This window comes from Dryobates pubescens, chromosome 1 (assembly GCF_014839835.1).
Source record: "Dryobates pubescens isolate bDryPub1 chromosome 1, bDryPub1.pri, whole genome shotgun sequence".
NCBI classification, from domain to species: domain Eukaryota; kingdom Metazoa; phylum Chordata; class Aves; order Piciformes; family Picidae; genus Dryobates; species Dryobates pubescens.
Window position 1 is genome coordinate 50,990,088 of NC_071612.1, and position 18,469 is coordinate 51,008,556.

Sequence of the window (18,469 nt, forward strand, 5' to 3'; positions counted from 1 at the left end):
GCCTCCTTGAACACAGAAGAACGCTTAGTAGAAGGATATGGATTCACCCTAGTGTGATGAAGAGCAGTATACGCAACAGCACAAACACTGATAGGAAATATCAAATCATTGCATGACAGAGAATAAAGATGGATGCACCTTTTGGTACCACTGGATCAAACTACAGTTCGATCAGTAACCAGAAGGACTGATGAATGTTCAGCTGTTTAAATAAACAGGACCTTTTGTAGCTGAGGGCCATCTGTGCTTATCAGGATTGAACCAAAAATGTATTTGCCCTCCAGTACTTTCACCCAGTTCATTAATATAATTAAATCAACTACAGATGAAAACCAGGCCTAATTGAAAACAACTCTTAAAGCCACATTTAGTACATTGGGTCCAGAATTTTACCCTGTGTATAGAACTTAGTGACAATGAAGTTCCACAAGGATAGTAATAAAACTCTAAAATTCATTAACTTCTTAACTTCCAAACTTCATTAACTAAAAGGAATGAAATCCAAAGTTGCTTCTAATAGTCTTTAAAAGAAGTCTGTGTCTGATAATCCACAGAAATAACACAGACAGTCTTCTGAACTTGAATTTCTCTTTTTTAATTTAAGTGCTATGGAGTCTTTCACCTCTCTTCCTTTTTACTTTGCAGAGACTTGTCTCTCTTTCTTCTTTACTGCCATAAAGGTCAGCTTTCTTCACAAGCCTCAAGTCAGCATAGTCAGAAAGAAATACAGAAAAAAAATGTAATTTTCTGTCAGTCAAAAAAATGGCTTGGGTTACTAGTTCAACTGAGGAAGTGTCCAGAACCTGTCAGCTTAGCTGCATTCTTAAGAATACTAGAAACAAGTCTGAAGTTTTATCTTTGACCCCAATTTGAATTGAAACTCTTAAGTCTGCTAGACTTGCTGTTTCACTTGGACATTAAAGTCCAAGTGAATAAAAGAAAGATCTTCTCTCCTTAGGTAAAATGAAATTAATAGACTGAGCAGAATATGAAGCAAACACATACAGCTCTGAGAATTTACAGAGCTAAATAAAACCAAACTACATTGTCAAGAAAAAAATAATTGTTGGGTAACTGTGACAGCTGATTCAATCTCTTATATTCTACTAATTATAGTAAATTTAATTAATCAATATAGATCATATTAATTTTACATTGAACAACTTCAGTCTTCTTTAGATGTTGCACAGATATTTATAATAACATAATAAATTTCTCTTTGTGCCGGGTTAAGGCAGATCCTCTCTTGCCTCTCACCAGGGCAGAAAAAAAAATTAGACTCACACAAACAGATTGCAGAAGTGATGGAAAGTTTAAATGGAAAAGCAGTGAATGTTTTACAGACAACTACAAGTGCAGTGACAAAAGAAACCCAAAGCATACAGAGTCCCTTACAGCATACCCAGAAGCATCCCAGCATTTCCCTTCTACCTACCCGAAGGTATACCCAAAACCCCCAGGGCTCTTTCTTCCCCGCCTCCACTGTTAGGCTAATCTCAGCTGGCCAGATCTGAGATTGCCATTTCCCCTTCTCCTCCTGGCACTAGACCTAGCCAGGCCCAGGAGGCCTTGAGATAACTCCCCTTCCATTGCCAGATAGGGAGCATCTCCCATGGGAGCAGTGAGGGAAGAAAGAGGAAGTAAGAGACTTTGCACATAGCTTATTTCATACCCATAATGTCCTGCTCCCTATAAATCTATTTCCTGTGTCCACCCACTGGGCTAGACACCTGGAGCACCAGAGGTGTATCTTGTGTGGCAGCAGCAGGAGGCACCCAGCCTAAACTACCACACTCTTACACAATCCCATTCATTAGGATCATAACCTTAATTTCCTGCTATGTTTTAACTGCCTTATTCTATTTTACAGAGTTTTATTTCATATGGTTTTATATTGCTCTGATATATCTACTGATAGCTATATACTGATAATAGCTGACAGTAAACCAGAAAATCTGCAATGTCCTGATGAGCTTGTAGCTAAAAAAGATTGTGATGTAAGAGGGTTTTTTCCAATAGTTCATTAGCTAAAGCAACTGTCATTTCTAAGAATGTTATGGGGATAAAACAAAAGAATGTAAGAAGGTAAACATCTTCTGTTTTACTTATACAATAGAAATACAGGTAAAAGCTAATGTAAAATTGACTAGAATTAAGTTTTGACCATCTGTGGTGCCAGGAAACATTGAGAAGAGCCTCTTAAGAGGAAAAAAATAAATTACATTTTAACAAGAAATTAAATCTCAGGTGACTTAAGTACAGCCATCACCAGAAAGTATGTATTACATCTGGTACAAACTGTATAGTCAGGAGCATCTCACTGCTCATCTCACATGAAGTCATTGCTCTGAAACTACAACCTTAAGAGTAATCACCCCGTTTCCCTGAGATGCAAGCTTATGCTCCCTTTCTCACCCCATCATAACACTGTTCCAAATTTACAAGTCAACCATGTAGACTCTGGAGTTGTCTAGAACACCTGTGTGAAGTACCACACTGCAACAAGGAGACACTGCTCGAGATCACATCCCTACTGCTCAGCCCTAAAGGCTGATCAGATGAACAGTGGCAAATGTCCAAGTACTGCAGCTACACACAGGCCCTTTACTGATGAATCAGTTGCTATCAACAGGAATGTGTCCTCAATGCTGACTTAGTTAAGCATTCCCACAAAGTAAGAATTGAAAGTTCCTCTTACCTCTGTATTTTGAAGATCTGGGAATGCCTACTTTTCATCGATTTTTAATTATTATTATTTTTTTAATTAATCAGTTCCTTGCTAATCATTTTTGTATTCTCAAAATCTCTCATTTTGGCCCTTCCTTTCTTTCTCATCTTCAATATCTTAAGCATACAATTGCGTAAATGATGCAATCTGTATATTCAGTGGAGAGGGATAATAATTTCTATCACCACAAGAAGACAGCACACAGATCACCTCGACTCATAGCTGATGGCAAACCCAAGTCAAGCCTTCTTTGCCTCCTCCAAAAATAAGGCCTGGGATTGAGTTATTACTGTAGCAATAAAAAGCTCCAGCAGAAACAAGAAGATGAGAGTGCCGACAAAAGATAAAGGCAGTAAATACAAGGGATTGTACTGAAAAATCAGGTTAATGGTTCCTCTTTTTGACATGAGCCAGTGGATTAGGGGAAAGTGGATGATGCTAAGGAGTGTGAGGAGGTGTTCCTTGTAGCAGTGCATACTCCTCATATTCCTTAATTTCTCATTTAATAAAGGATTGCCAACACTCAGAGCTGGCACTGCAGCCAGTAGCTGCAATTTCTGTGCTGAACACTCAGAAACAAAAGAGCAGAACCACTGCTGCTCTCTCCCAGTAGCTGGCTCCTTCAGGCAGCCTCCTGTGCTTAAAGCCATCCCTGACAACTCAAACTGCAGTCTCAGATGTGTTGTTCCCTGTTCACAGCCCATAACATCACTACAGCCTCCGAGTTCCTCAAACTTCCAAGTGCACAATATGATAATACACATTGGGGGGAAAAAGAGAGTCGTGCAATTAAAAGAATCCAAAGTTATCCCGTATTTCCAGAGTCCCCTGACCTCTTTGAACACCAGTCATAACAGATAGCTTGGATTCAGGTCTACATTTTGCCCTAGTTTGTGGTATTCTAAAAGCCCAAGGGAGATGCATATCCAGAAAGGGGATATTTAAAAACTACTCTGGAAGAACTATTTCGTAGAATTTTTTGTTGTTTGGTTTTAACTGTAATAGGATATCAAAAACATACCTCCTGATGTAGCTATAACACTGTTTCCAACAGTCTCTTTCTAGAATTACATTCCTGTAAGGCTATCATCACCCACTTGAATTTATACCATAGGCAGAAAGTATCCCAATAGAAACACTGACAGGAAAGCCTAAACTTACATCTTTGGGGGTAAGGGGTTGGATTATTTACCTGCACCTGGGTAACTGAAGTCACAAGACTGTGCTGTTCTGTTCAACTTTTATATGGGACAATTATTTTTACAGCCTACTGTATGCTCATAGTAACACAGTAGTTCAAATCAATTTCAAATGATTTTGAAGAAAGCTTGTTAGTTGTATTAGAGCTTAAGACGATCCTGGGCTAGAATACTGCAACTGCTAATGACTTGAAGTGGTGCACAGCAGTAAGAAAGCTTAATTTATAGCCAGATCAACTCCCTAGTCCAGATCACCCCCCACTTATATGAACATCATTGGTCAATAGAAGGAAAGAACAATCAATGGATATAACAGGATGGAAGGGATAGAAGTGGCCTAAACACAGACTAATTAATACTCCTAGTCTCTCTCTTTACAAGTCTTATAAAAAGAGAAAATTTTTCCTCTTTCTTTTTATTTTTTTTTTCTTTTAATTGAACACACTGTGAATATTTTCTAATCTTAATTCCAGTGCAGGTTGCTTGATGATGAAAGCCCAGTATGTACTTGTATATTTAGTCACAGTGTGCAGATACATAGCTTATTCACCAATTCATAGCTTTACTTTCCATACTGTGTTGAAGTGAGCACAATAAACTCAAAATATAATTGAAATGCTGTTTAAGAAAGCTTAGTACATGAGTACCTGTCTTATATAGTTGACTATAAACTTGACTCTAAATCCCACAGCAAGAAGGAATATTTTTCTGCCATTGGACTCTGAATTACCTAGAGAGAATTAACAGACTTTCATTGTGCAGACAATATTGTCAATGTTTTCTTTTGATTATGAGACATTAACTTAGCCTGACATTAACATCCATTCTAAAGCAGCATTATTGGGTTTGAGGTTTTGTTTAATTTAAAAAAAACGAGTTAGGTTGGCATTGTGGGTCACAACAGCCCCTGGTGAGCACCCAGTAATTTATGAGACTTCTTTAGTAGTAGAGATTTTTACCATTGATATTCTCATGCTAGACTTGCCCACTGACTCAGATGGCCAGAAATAACATTCATGGAAGGACAAAGTAAAGGAAGCAAATTTCAAAACAATGCCATAATCTTCATTACAGAAGTGTTCTTTTAGTAATTATGTGTGGAGCTGCACATATGGTGTCAGATTTATTCACGTATTTTCACCAATGCAAAGTTACTGTGATAATATTAATGCAAATTTTACCACGCTAGTTTTCAGTCCGTTTGAGAGCATAAAAAAAATATGTATAGTATTCTTTTTTTTTATTCCATGAGTAGTTTCACTTTTTTTTTCCCATTCAAAGCTGGGAGAAAGAAAAGGAGCCACAATATCACAAGATTACCTATTAGGGACTTCCCTCCTTTTTATCTGTAAAGGAAATAGCTACATCATCCTTTGACTTGTTTTTGGTGGGTCATGTGTCATATTCTTCTGGTTTAGGATTATTTCATCAATATTTTTGCCCTGAGCAGATGTTATGATTATTGGCTTACAAACCTAGTCAATATGAAAAACATATAATATGCTGAGAAGCTACTATCTCTACATACTCACTGACAAGAGTGATAGCAATAACTCTTTTCAGCAAATTATATTCCTTCTTACCCTCCTTAATTTGCCCAAAGGTCACCTCAGAAATCCAGTTCCAGTGGGAAATGGAATGCTAAACAACTGCAAAAATTATTTTCCTTTCTTCAAAACACTGAACTGGTCCTTTCAGAAATACAAATCAATTGCAGCTTCCTTCTGCTGCATGATAGGACAAGAGATAGATAATGAAAATCAAAATTATAATCTGAGGCCTAAAGAATCACATATGTATAGGAAATTTAATATGAGCCTTTACTTTGAATCTTTACTCAATTCACAGAGAAAACAGGTGTAGTACATGAATTAAGAAAAACACTCAAATTCATTACAGTCTGCAAGTCATATCACAAACTTTAATTTGTATCTCAGAAACTATAACATGGCAGTGAGGAGGTGTTATTTTTTGATGCTGGTTTCTTCACAGGCTTTGGAAATAAGTCACATTTTCAGTATAGCTTTATTACTTCTTTATGTATACACCAAGATAACTTCTTTATGTACACTAAGACAACCTTGGAACCTCTTTAAAGAGTTTACTTATTCATGGAAGAATACTGAGAGCCTAGAGGTCTCAGATGAATGTGAGCATCACACAAAAACACTTTTAAAGGACATGGATATATTGAAATATTAGATGTTTGGTCATGGAGGACACCAGTTTTAAGGTCTGATGCCTGAAGTGCTCTACTAATGTTTCAAATTAAATCCCTAAGGTGCAGCTAACCTCCCCCTGCCCCACTGGCTGCCAGAAGAACATACAAATGTAGACGGTTCAAATATTGTTGTGGCAATACTCTACACATAAAGAGAAGAGAATCAGGCTATAATTAGACAGTAGGCTAAAGTGTAGTATTAGTGTAATACAAAAGCTAAATCTCATGAGTGATGTTAATTATGTTTTTTTTCTCTTAGTGTCCCAAGGAAAGAACTAAAGTGGTCCATGCATATATGTGTAGAACACTTTTTACAGACTATTACTTTTTATCAAAACCAGCCTGGAGCAAAAATCATAAATTCTAAAATAGAAATAGAATTTTCTTGTTTAAATAATACAACAGTACTAATTATTCTTGGGTTTCTGTATTGCATAAGAATATCAAGGTAGTATAAATAGAATACTGGACATATGTGTTAGAAGACCAAAAAATCTAAAATTAAAATATTAATCGTTCACTATACTAGTTAAGATCAATTCTCCTTAAAAGGTGAGGAAATAAATACAAAAATATGATCCAGCTTCAAACTATCATAACCTGGTGCTGTGTCTTGCAGTTTATTTTAAATAAGAATTGTCTCTATCAAAGGACTTGATAATATGTAAGAACAGCAATGCGATGAACTGTATTTCAATTTGAAAATCAGCACTCGAGATTAAAAACATCAACTCCTCACTGGAGGTTAGGTTATAACTAACGCTGGCTGCTACACAGAGAGAGGGAGGACCCACAAGATTTAATTCCATTTTACAAGGACAAACCAAAACTACTGTTAGGAAGAGCCTCTCTTCCGTCTCTGAAGGAACTTGTTCTCAGATTTCATTCTACAAGGTCAGCAATCTCAGATCTTTCATAAAAAGTGAACAGTCACTAAGATGCCATACATACCTTATATCTTAAAGAGGCTTCTGCTTTTTAATGACTTAAGGCTTGAACCAGATGATTAGAAGGGAAAAATTAGACACAGCTTAGAAATGGTGATGCAGAAATGACCAAAAATTGGTCTAAAATGCACCAAAATAATTATTCTTCTCCTGAAAGCAAAATGCAAAAGCAGATAGCACTTTCAAAATTAATATGGTACATCAGTTTTTACTTACATATAACAGTTTATTTTCTGCTATAGTAAGTTGGGCTGCTGCAACTCTAAAAGGTTGTGGGTTGCTCACTCATTCACATGTATTTGTCTTTCCATTACACTAGAGTTTGTTTTCAGAAAGCATATATTAATATTTGGTGTTTATATAGAAAATGTGTTTTAGTAACTTTTACATGTGCAGATTGCAATCTTAAAAATGCTGTACTTTCACAGAGTTCATACAGGGAACAAATACATCCTAGGAATGGTAGCCAACATAGGCATTTTTATGCAGGTCTTGACTAGAGGCCATATTACTATGCTTTCCTGGAAAAACATATCAAACCAAACAAACAAACAGAACCCCTTTAGTGGCAAATTATAGAATACACAATTTTCTTCCCAAGCTATTTTACTTCTCTTCTTCCTCTTCTTCTTCAGTTATTTATACATATTTGTCTTTACATGTAGATTCATACTGCAGCTTTTCTGAATGTTGGTCATCAACATCTTGTGTTAGATCACACCTCAAGTACTGTGTCTTGTTTTGGGCCCCCTAGTGCAAGAAAACTATGGATAAACTGGAGCAAGCTAAGGAAAAAGACAATGAGTAAGAAATTAAGTGGGAAGATTCAGACTGGATATAAGAAGCAACTTTTTTTAGTTATTTTGCCCACTTTCTTGCAGTTTATTTACCTTCCCGCCAAAAAAAAACCTGTTAGATATTGTGGCATTTTGATGCATCAAATACTTCTGTTGCTCGTGTTTCTTGGTATTACTGGAACAGTGTGACTATCACCAAATACAGTCCTTATGCTAAAGGATTATTTATATAATTGTAACGTGGGTGGTACTATATTAGGCCTTTAACAGGACAAAAAAAACCCAACAACTTTTTTTAACTGCTCTTGCAGATGAATTAAAATTTCCATTGATCTTCCACAATGACACAAAAGTGTGCGGTTATATCAGGAACAGTGTGGCCAGCAGGAGCAGGGAAGTCATTCTGCCCCTGTACACAGCACTGGTTAGGCCACACCTTGAGTACTGTGTCCAGTTCTGGGCCACTCAGTTTAGCGAAGATGTTGACTTGCTGGAACGTGTCCAGAGAAGGGCAACAAAGCGGGCAAGGCGGTTTGGAGCACAAGCCCTGTGAGGAGAGGCTGAGGGAGCTGGGGTTGCTTAGCCTGGAGAGGAGGAGGCTCAGGGGAGACCTTATTGCTCTCTACAACTGCCTGAGAGGAGGCTGTAGACAGGTGGGGGCTGGCTGGTCTCTTCTCCCAGGCAACCAGCACCAGAACAAGAGGACACAGTCTCAAGCTGCACCAGGGGATGTTCAGGCTGGATGTCAGGAACAAGTTCTTCATAGAGAGAGTTATTGGCCATTGGAACGGGCTGCCCAGGGAGGTGGTGGAGTCACCATCACTGGAGGTGTTTAGGAGGAGACTGGATGGGGTGCTTGGCGCCATGGTTTATTTGATTAGATAGTGTTGGATGATAGGTTGGACACAATGATCTCACAGGTCTCTTCCAACCTGGTTAATTCTATTCTATTCTAATCTTTGGTTTGTTCTTTCCTAGTAATTACGGTTGACAAAATCTACTACAACTTTTAAGTAATATATATTATCAATTACAGCGGTGTTTTAAATAAAGTTCATGGAAGAATATATTTTTTAAAATACCAACAATTTAGCATGTCATAATCTGCAAGGTACTCGAAAAAGAAGTTGATTTCCACTACTCCTTATAAAAGAAGGAAATTTTCTAGCTGGTTTGGTTTCATCACTCATTGGTTTGTTTAAATGTAATTAAAAGTATAATGTTTCAAATGAAAAGTTCTGTTATAAGTTATACATACAGTTCAGAGTAACAATGCAGAAAATATCTACAATATTTTCTTTCCAGTGGAAGCAAAAATATGCAAAGTACTAGAAGTTTTTATCCTTTAATGAGACCTTTTAGTACGGAATAACATTTTATCCGAGGTGTTTTAAGATTATTATTTCATTTCTTTTTGTAGGTATAAAGAACTTTGAAACTAAAGTCCATTTCAGAAACTTTTTAATATGCTGATTTAAAAATTGCAGTGGGTTTTAACACAAGAATGGCTATTCAGTGGTAAAAATATTGCAAAATTACAATAAGCCTTATTAAGTGGAAAATAAGATAAAAGCTCACTCTAACAGAAAAAGAAAGAAGTATTTTAAATATTTTTCATCTTCCAACTAACATTTTCAAGTACTTTATAATACAAAAAGGACTTTCTGAAGCCTGCTCTGAAAAGCACTGCTGGACACCAATCTCAATTAATTCAAATGCAAATAAACTGTGAACTTCAACCTACTTCAAGCAGTCCATGCAAGCATTGCCAACTCTTTGCTCATTTAACTCTTCAGAACTTATTTTCTTAAGATTTGCACAATGGAAGAACACAGCCAAATAATTCATCACTAACTTCCCTTAGTGTGTGGAAAAGGAGTGATTAAACAGACTTAACTATGATCATTACCAGGGTAGTAAGAATAAATATCTCCATAAATATTACTATCAAATAAGGCTAAAAATAGATAATAAACACATATTTTCAAGTTGTTCCCCTATCCACATAGTAAGGAATCATGCCTGGCTAGACCACAGCAGTTTGAGCAATGTGAATTTACTTAATTTCATCCCTTCACCAATACAACCAGAGGTATCAACAGCAAAGAGGAAATGGCAAATGAGCATTTTTGCCATTCTTCTGCTGCATTAATTGTGCAGAAATCTAACTGCACTGGCCCATCCAAATTAAAATACATCCATTAATAAATGTAAGTGCTGGAAAGGCAAACAATGTACTTACTAAGAGAAAAGGCTTTGTAAGAAGAGTTACTCATTTAACCCAAAACCTAAAGAAAGGATTTGTAAAACAGCACAAAAGAGACTTAATCTATGAGTTTGATTTCTCTTGACTATGTTCTGTAGACATTAGTGATCATAGAGGTGTTAGAAGGCGTTTCACACAACACTTTTCAAAGGTGCTGTTCATCTACAACTCTTATACAACCCACAGCCTTCTCAATTATCTCTTTACTACAAAGAGAAAGTTTCAACTTACTGTTTCAACTTTCTTTTACTAATATAATGTTCTTTATCTCCCTTGTCTACCAAGAAACAAGGAAAGGCACACTGTATTGAATATTTATAATATCTTATGCTAACAACTTCCCAGCCTTTTCATTTGCTGACATTCCCTATGCATTAGAAAAACAAGGTGGGGGGGAAGAAAATGTCTGGAACTATGAAACAGGATTAAACAGATTTTCAAATAATTTAAAATTAAATACCATAATAGGCCAACTTACATTGAATAATTAACTATTATTTTCCTGCTTTTGCTTAGAAAAAGTTCTTCCCGTTAAGCCTGTGATTCACTTCTGAGATATTTAATGTCCTGAATTCTCCCGTAATATTTGCCAGTCTGGAGAAAAATACTCAGAACTGGCTACCTACGTGTCATTTAACCTCTTCCCTTTGACATTTGTAGGCCCAGAACTGTTAAAAGGCAGAACTCTTTGTATTTGATCCCCACTTTTCTATTTAAGTTTCAAATTAATGAAATCAAGCAGAGCCTTCCTTTCATTATTATTTTATATTCTCTGAATTCAGAGAATGCTATATAAAGCAACAGTTTAGAACTTCATGCATTTATCTCAAGAAAATAGGAAGTTTACTACTAGAGACATAATTTATATGATTGTAACAGTTGTTTTTTTCAAGTACTGAATATCTTTGCATTTTTAAACAAATACTGAGGATTACTGGATAACTTACATGAAAAATATATCAGAATGAAAAACTGACATGATTAGATAGATCTAGAACACACCTAGAACTGATCAGCCATAGCATTTGGGTTTTTACTGAGTCACCATTTAATGCTAAAGACTATAGCCCAGCTAACAGCTAGTGATCAAGTGCAAACATAGTTAATCTGATAGGATGTATGCATATTGAAATTAGTAATAATTATATGTGTATATGCCCTCACATGCACATCTTTGTGTGTTGGTGAGTGTAAGCAGAATATGTAAAACATCCCTTTAAGCAGGGGAGTTCCCTGAATACCAATTTTATGACAAAACCCCTCTCTCAATTTGTTTGTTCTGCTGTCAGCTGTTTGGGCTTTTTTTATTCAAGTCATTAGCATGCATTTTTTTTACAGCCTTTGAACAGCATTATAAAATTAAAGATCTCAGAACTACACACTATAGCAAATCACATCCTTATGATCATAAAAATGTGCTTGAGGAAGGATTATTATTGAGGGCAGATTTTTCTTTTTAGAACAGATGACCAAAGTGGCTATGGACCATACTTGATGTATATTTAGAACGTCATTTCCTTCAAACATATGAGTGCCAATTTACTTCCTTGAGAGTACTTTCAAATGTCCTTTTTTTAAAACAGGATTTATTAAATAAAGCAGCTGAAAACAAATGAAGGCAAAATTTTAGAAGATGCAATGAGACATACGATATATATTTAAAAGCACAAAATTAATGTCTTAGGATCAAAATTCATCATCTGATTGATGCCTGTAAAATGATCTCAACAAGATCAACTCCTTTTATTTATGCAATAAGGGATAAAGTCACTTTGCGGTTAACATGACCATGTGTACCAAAAAAGTCTACTCAAATGAACAAGAATTTGAAGATTCAGGCCCTTTATATTTACAGCTAAATGTGAAAAGTTTGCCCATATATGGGTTGTGCTGCTTTGGTGGGTTTGGGTTAGGATTTTTGTGGTTTGTTGGTTGGTTGGTTGGGTTTTTTCTCAGTTAATACACTCTTTGTATCATCTTCCTGAAAATTAACTTTTCTGAAATATTTTTGTAATGTCTGCTTTAGAAAGCAAGCATGCTTAATCTTCATACTTCAAAAAAAGTATCATTATTTAAGAACAAATCCAAACATTTCAAAGTAAATTAACATTCTTGTCAATGACAGATGATAAGAACTGTCCTAGCTGATGAGTAGAATATTAATGAGGGTTTGCAATCAGTGCAAGTACTGTGTAATAATTTTTCTTTCTTTCCCTATTGTTTGATAGGGGAAGGTGATAATTGCTTTATAATTCAAGGGGGTGGGAGCATGGTGGTGCAGTGAGGAGGGAATATTAACACATGTATTTCCTAATTCTACCCAAGTTTAAAGTCCTGGCAACCTAAACTATAGTCTCCTCAATTTGCTTGCTTGCCTGCTTTCAGCTTTACTCCTCAGTAGGTCTGTACTGCTGCCCAATGGTTATCTTTATATTCTAGATGATAAAAATGTTCAGTAAAAACAACCCACTTTAATCAGAATTTAAAAAAATCATCTTACAATGACTTGAAACAATTTCCTATTATCAGTTTCATCTACTCAGCAGAAGTTACCTCACACTCACAGTTACCACAGCTGCTAACACTTGTGCAGGACAACTATGTAAAGAAAGAGTTGTGGTTGGTTTGGGTCACACTTCCAAAGAAAATCCATCACAGCTGCAAGAATATGAAGTGCTATATAGAATGATCATCGAATCATAGAATCAATAAGGTTGGAAAAGACCTCAGAGATCTTCAAGTCCAACCTATCACCCAACACCTCATGACTAACTAAACTATAATGGTAACAAATAAAAGGTGAGGACCTTATTTGTTTGTTTGTTCTCATCAGCAGCAACAGCCCATTCTTTCTGGAATCAGCCTTAATCTCAGACAAAAATCCCTGTGTGATGCCCTACGTGTGCAGAAATCCCTGTATGGCACGCTGCCCTGTACATGTAGAAATCTCTGTGTGGCACTGAGCTCTGCGATGCAGAACTCTAACAACTCAGAGAAGCAATAGAAAATACGCCTGTGAAGCAGAGCACCCTACCAAGCTTGTGAAAGGTAAACCACTGCTGAAATAGAGAGACATTTTATCTGCCCACACTTCCCAGTTCCATTCATTACTGACAACAGCAGTCTGACATTGCAACCTATAATGCAGCATAATACTGTATGATTAAACCAGAGATTCATTTTTACTCATGGCCTGGACGAAGGCCTAACATTTATCAGTCAGTACCATAGGAAACCATCCACAACTTTCACAGGCACACACACCCACCCCCCACATTGACCTTGGGGATGGAGGTGATCCCTTTCAGAAAGGTACAGTTTTACAAGTTCACAGTGTTGCAGCATTAAATTGTTCACAAAGTAACAAAGTATCACAGTCCTTCTGTTAGCACAGGCATACAGGCAGGCACAGGAACTGAGCAACATGAGGCTATGTTTTTAAATCCTCTTTAATTCCTACTTTGCTCTCTACTTCCCAGAATGACCTTATATATCCCTTCTTCCCCCAGCCAGAATCAATTAGAGCTTTTTCTTGTCCATCAAAACTGGTATTTATAAAAACACAGCTTCTGTAACATCTTTTGATACCTTTTTATAATAGTCGATTTCTAAAATAAAATATTTCCTAACATTTAAACGTGATCCTGACAGCAAGTTTTCAAAAAAAATACGCCTCTGACTTCCCATTCGAAATTCATCTCCTGTGTGCAGAGATATTTTCACTGAAATCTGTGCACTCCCTTTCCAAGTGTTCCCCCTGTTCTCTGACCCAAGGGCTAACGAGCTTCTAACTTTGCTTTCCCCTTTAATTGTCAGTTTCGCCATCCCTCTGTCACCCCACGACAGCAAACATGAAGATATCAACTGAAAAAAAAAAAAAAAGATAATAAAATAATAATAATCAATATTCCTGCTTACCTTATCCAAGAGTCACTTAAGTCTGCTAAGAAAATAAAAACCAACGCCGGGTCCCCGTGCAAAAATCGCAAACAGGAACACCTCTTCGTCACACAAAGCCAAAAGCAGATGCGCCGCGATCCGGAGCGGCAGCAAGCTAGTCCGGAGAAAACTCGCAGCAGTTCCTGGCACCACGCTTCCCGCCGAGACCCGGCAGCGAGAACAAACCCCGGGCACCGAACACCACGAGAAAGCGCCGCGGGAAGGCGCCGCAGGGCGCCCGCCCGCCCGCCCTTCAGCACCCGCAGACCAGCGGACAGCACCGGCCCCGCTCGCCGCCACCGAGCCCGCCCGCCTGCCGCTGCTACCGTCGCTGCTGCCGCCCCCGCCTGCCCGCGCCACCGCTCGGCGCCGCTTGGCTGCGCTCTGGCCCGCCCCAGGCCCGCCCCCGACCCGCGCCGCGCCCCGACAGCTGCCGGAATCACCGTATTCTCACTGAAACTTGCTCTCAACTTCCCCGCCCACATCTTCGTTAACGACAACAACGTTGGGTTGTTTGGTTTTTGTTTTTTTTTTTGGTTAATGGGGCGCGCTGAAGTCATGTTTCGTACTTCACCTCCTCTCCCCGCGGAGGGCTGTTGCCCTGGTGGAGTTCACCGCTTCTCCGCTTAGGTCTCCGTTGCAGAGGCATTGCTGGCCCCCACTCGCCCGGCCGACTCGCAACGCTGCATAGCCGGGTCCTCCCGGGGGCGGCTGCGCGCACGGAGAGAGCTTGGGCCAGGCTGCGCGCACGGACGCCAGCGGCAAGAGCACCTGCTGTGAGGCAGTGAGGCATTCCAGCCGAGGAGCAGGGGATTATTAAGCTTCCATTTTTAAAGCAGGGTGCATGTTATGCAATATTTATAAGCTTTAATATATCAATCGGCTATCTGAAAGATCAAGTTCGCTGAAAGCTTTGCAGAGCCTGTGTCTGTATCCCCACCACCCACAGTAAGTTTCAAAGCTTGAGCGTTGAGCTCCTCACTGGTAACCCATGACAAAAAAAATCAACCTCTTCCTATGAATCATCTTTAATCATGAAAAACATACCCTCAGGTATGACTATTAATTACATGTTCTATAAGAAAGAAAACAGATACCTTTGGACAAACAAAACAAAGACAAAATCCCAGAAGCTAGCAGCCTAGAAATACATTTTTGAGATGTCAAGTAAAGCAGCAATAGTTTGAAGTTGCACTCAAATCTGCTTTCTTGTAGGAAAAAAAAATGGTTTTAGTTATTACTTTCAAATTAATTTACTGCCCATTCCATCACTTTTAAAGAGTAGCTACTTAATCTTCAAAATGAAATTCTTATGAAAATGAAGTATCTACTCTTCCTGTCATTATAGTTTATCTGCTTCAGGCCTTTTGCAAAAATGTGTTACAGATTAAGGTATTAAACTGGCTTTAAATCAGCCATGACTAGGGTAAAGCCAGATAGAGGTCAGTTCTTCTGACATGCGCGAGTACGCTGGGTTAATTATAGTTGTGTCTACATGTGGCGGAAATTTGGAGCGATAAACAAAACTAGGTAAAACTAGGTGTATCTTGTACTAAGACAATTTAAACTAGTTAGCACAGGAAATAGTAAGACAGGATAGGTTGGATTGCATTATCACTATTTTGTAAGGGAGTTCTTATTAGGTTGCTAAGTAGGTCACGGATCTGCAAGAAGAAACATGATTAACTTTTACGCACAAAGCATAGAATAGAAAGCCAAATAAACCAGACTTTTATTGATCCAACCCTTTATAATCACCAGTCATCTTAAAGCCAGCCTGGTTGGCATCTGCATAGCATTTTGGAACCACTATTTTTCTTTCTCTCTCTTAAGTGCCTTATTTTTATTTTTTTTTTTAAACTCCAAAATATAGAGAGAATAAAACTGCACTCCCCAATAACATTTTTTTGGGGTACAAAACTGTTCTTGAGTCAACTTTGCATCCTACCAGCACAGCTGCACTAAAAGCTCATCTGGAACAGAGAGAAACCTCAAAATTACTTGTTCCAAAGTAAGTGCAAATGCACGTTTTGGGAGGGCAAACACAGGGACTTTGCTCATTCATTCTCCTTTGCCATGATAAAAGTATAGGAAACAAACTTTTAATTACATAAATGTTTTTTATAAACCATGGAATGAAGTAGTCAGGAAGTCTATCAAATTGTTAAAGGTCTGACATACTCCATCTTATTGCTTAGCTTTGCAGGTTGGCAGAGAACCCAAAAAAGGCACATGGAAGTCAACGCAAGTAACACATTATTAAAGGTGTTTAATAATCCACCCAGTATTTCTCTAAAACATTTGCTCTTACACTTTACAGGCTATATGTAACTCAGTGAATTCAGAAAAATAGTTGCATTCTTTGACTAATTTGTTTCTCCAAGTCTAGCTTTGTGGTAGAAGTCTCTCTTCTACCACAATTCTGGAGAATGTGTAAACCTTGTAAACAGCATTGTAAGCAAAAAGTGTGCAGAATTAGAGTAAGCGTAGCATTTTGGAAGTGGTTATGTTTGTTCTCTTGGCTTTTCTACCCCTAGCATTTCTAAAGCTTCTTACAATATTAATATTCTTCTGTGCTTTTTTTTTTTTTGTCTTATCAATCAGTATGGACAAAAATAGGAGGTTTCTGAAATTTGCACTGTTACTCAATTTTTAGATTATCAGGATGACTTCTGTACAGCTTAGTACCACTTACCACTTGCAAGTTCAGCAACAACATTTTAATTTTCTGTGATATATCTTTCCACATTCAAAATGAGAAGAGTGTTCCCATGAGTGGCTTTATCAAGTTACCAAAGAATACAGGATATTAAAATCTGATATTAGCAAGTGTCAATTAATTTGTTGTTCCAGCTAACCCAGCAGTTATAAAGTAGTAAACAAGACTAATATTAAAAAATAAATATTAAAAGGTATTTGAATCACAAATACACAACACTTTAAACACACTTATTTTGTAGCTTCATACCAGAAATAGTTTCAGGCAATCTGACAGATTCAAGGATTCAAACAATCAAGAAATCTTATTTCAAAATACACAGTCTCGAGTACCACCTTTTGTAGGGTCTAATTTCCACTTCTTTTTCACAGAGTATTCCTTTCTTCTTTTTTTTAATTTTTTTTTTTAATATTTTCTGTCTGTTTTGTTTTAATTGGAAGACAGCTGCATAAGGACAGCTGTTATTGGTGATCATTGATTAGCTTGAAGTCAATGACAGCAAAGGAACTCTCAGGCTGCTCTGAGGTGAAATGGCACGAATAATCCTCAAAATAGCTCCTTTTTGGATACACACAACATGAAGTTTGGGCGCATATCTTTCCCTCATCTTCCACTGGCCTAATTCACTGAATGACTCTTCAACATTTTAATGAAAGATGATGATGCATCCACTATAAACTTTGTCCTGATCAAAAAGAACAATAAAGTGTACTGAGACCTGGACCAGGGCTTTTATAACAGCAGGGCATTGTAAGTGCCAGAATGGTAATGGTAGACATTGGCAAATGGTACAGAAGAAAATTAGCTTACTTGTGGCTTGGAGAAAGGCTGTGCCAACCATCTGGCACAGGAGATCTCCCAAATGACAAAAGGATCATAAAGGCACATTAAGGTTTACCCTTTATCTCCTCAAAGCCAGTTCTCACAAATGGAGAAGGAAATATGCAATAGTGTTCACACACAAGAAACCTATCTTTTAAATTCATCAGAATAAATCAAACGTATACCACAAAATAATAGATGTAAACTCAGAAACAAAAACCCAACAAACCCCTCAAACAAAATAAAAATAAAATTTAAAAAACAACAGACAACAGCATAGACTCTGAGGTTAGGTCTGTAGATTTCTCTATTATTTTCATTTAAATAGATGCTATAAATTCACATAATTCTGTAGCAACTTTGCAGTGATCATGAGTCTCATAACATGATGTTGACCCCATTCTCATCTTGTGAATATAAAGCAACAGCTGATTAAGTAAAGAGATAATATACTATAGAATGAATATCCACATTAAAACTTACTAATAAAAATAATTTAGCAATAAGGATAAATATTTAATGTCTTATCATCCGGCCTTTTTGGCTTCATTTGGAATCAAATCATTGAATTATTTGCTATCATTGAAACCCCAAAACATAATGCCATTCGATAGTAAATAACAAATTCTATATAAAAAGAAATAGCAATAATAATTTTAAAAGCAGCCAACAACAACCACGAAACCCAAACCCATGCACAAAGAGAAAGCTGAAGAGAATTAATTTCAGTACTTCGTCGTGATATTTATAAGCGATCTCTTAGGGCATCTACTGGGGAATCTTAGTATTGCACTCTAACGGCGCCTTGCAAGAACGAGCAGGAAAAAGAAG

At 37.4% G+C, this 18,469-nt stretch overlaps 1 protein-coding gene across 1 annotated transcript in view; it reads right to left on the bottom strand.

Moving 5' to 3' along the window:
• FSTL5 (follistatin like 5) overlaps positions 1–14,186 on the bottom strand; it is a 246,145-nt gene extending 231,959 nt beyond the window's left edge. Inside the window, exon 1 of the mRNA XM_009904567.2 lies at positions 14,077–14,186. The gene's annotated coding sequence lies outside the window, so the exon portion shown is untranslated. The remainder of the gene's footprint in view (positions 1–14,076) is intronic.
• Positions 14,187–18,469: the final 4,283 nt, after the last annotated feature.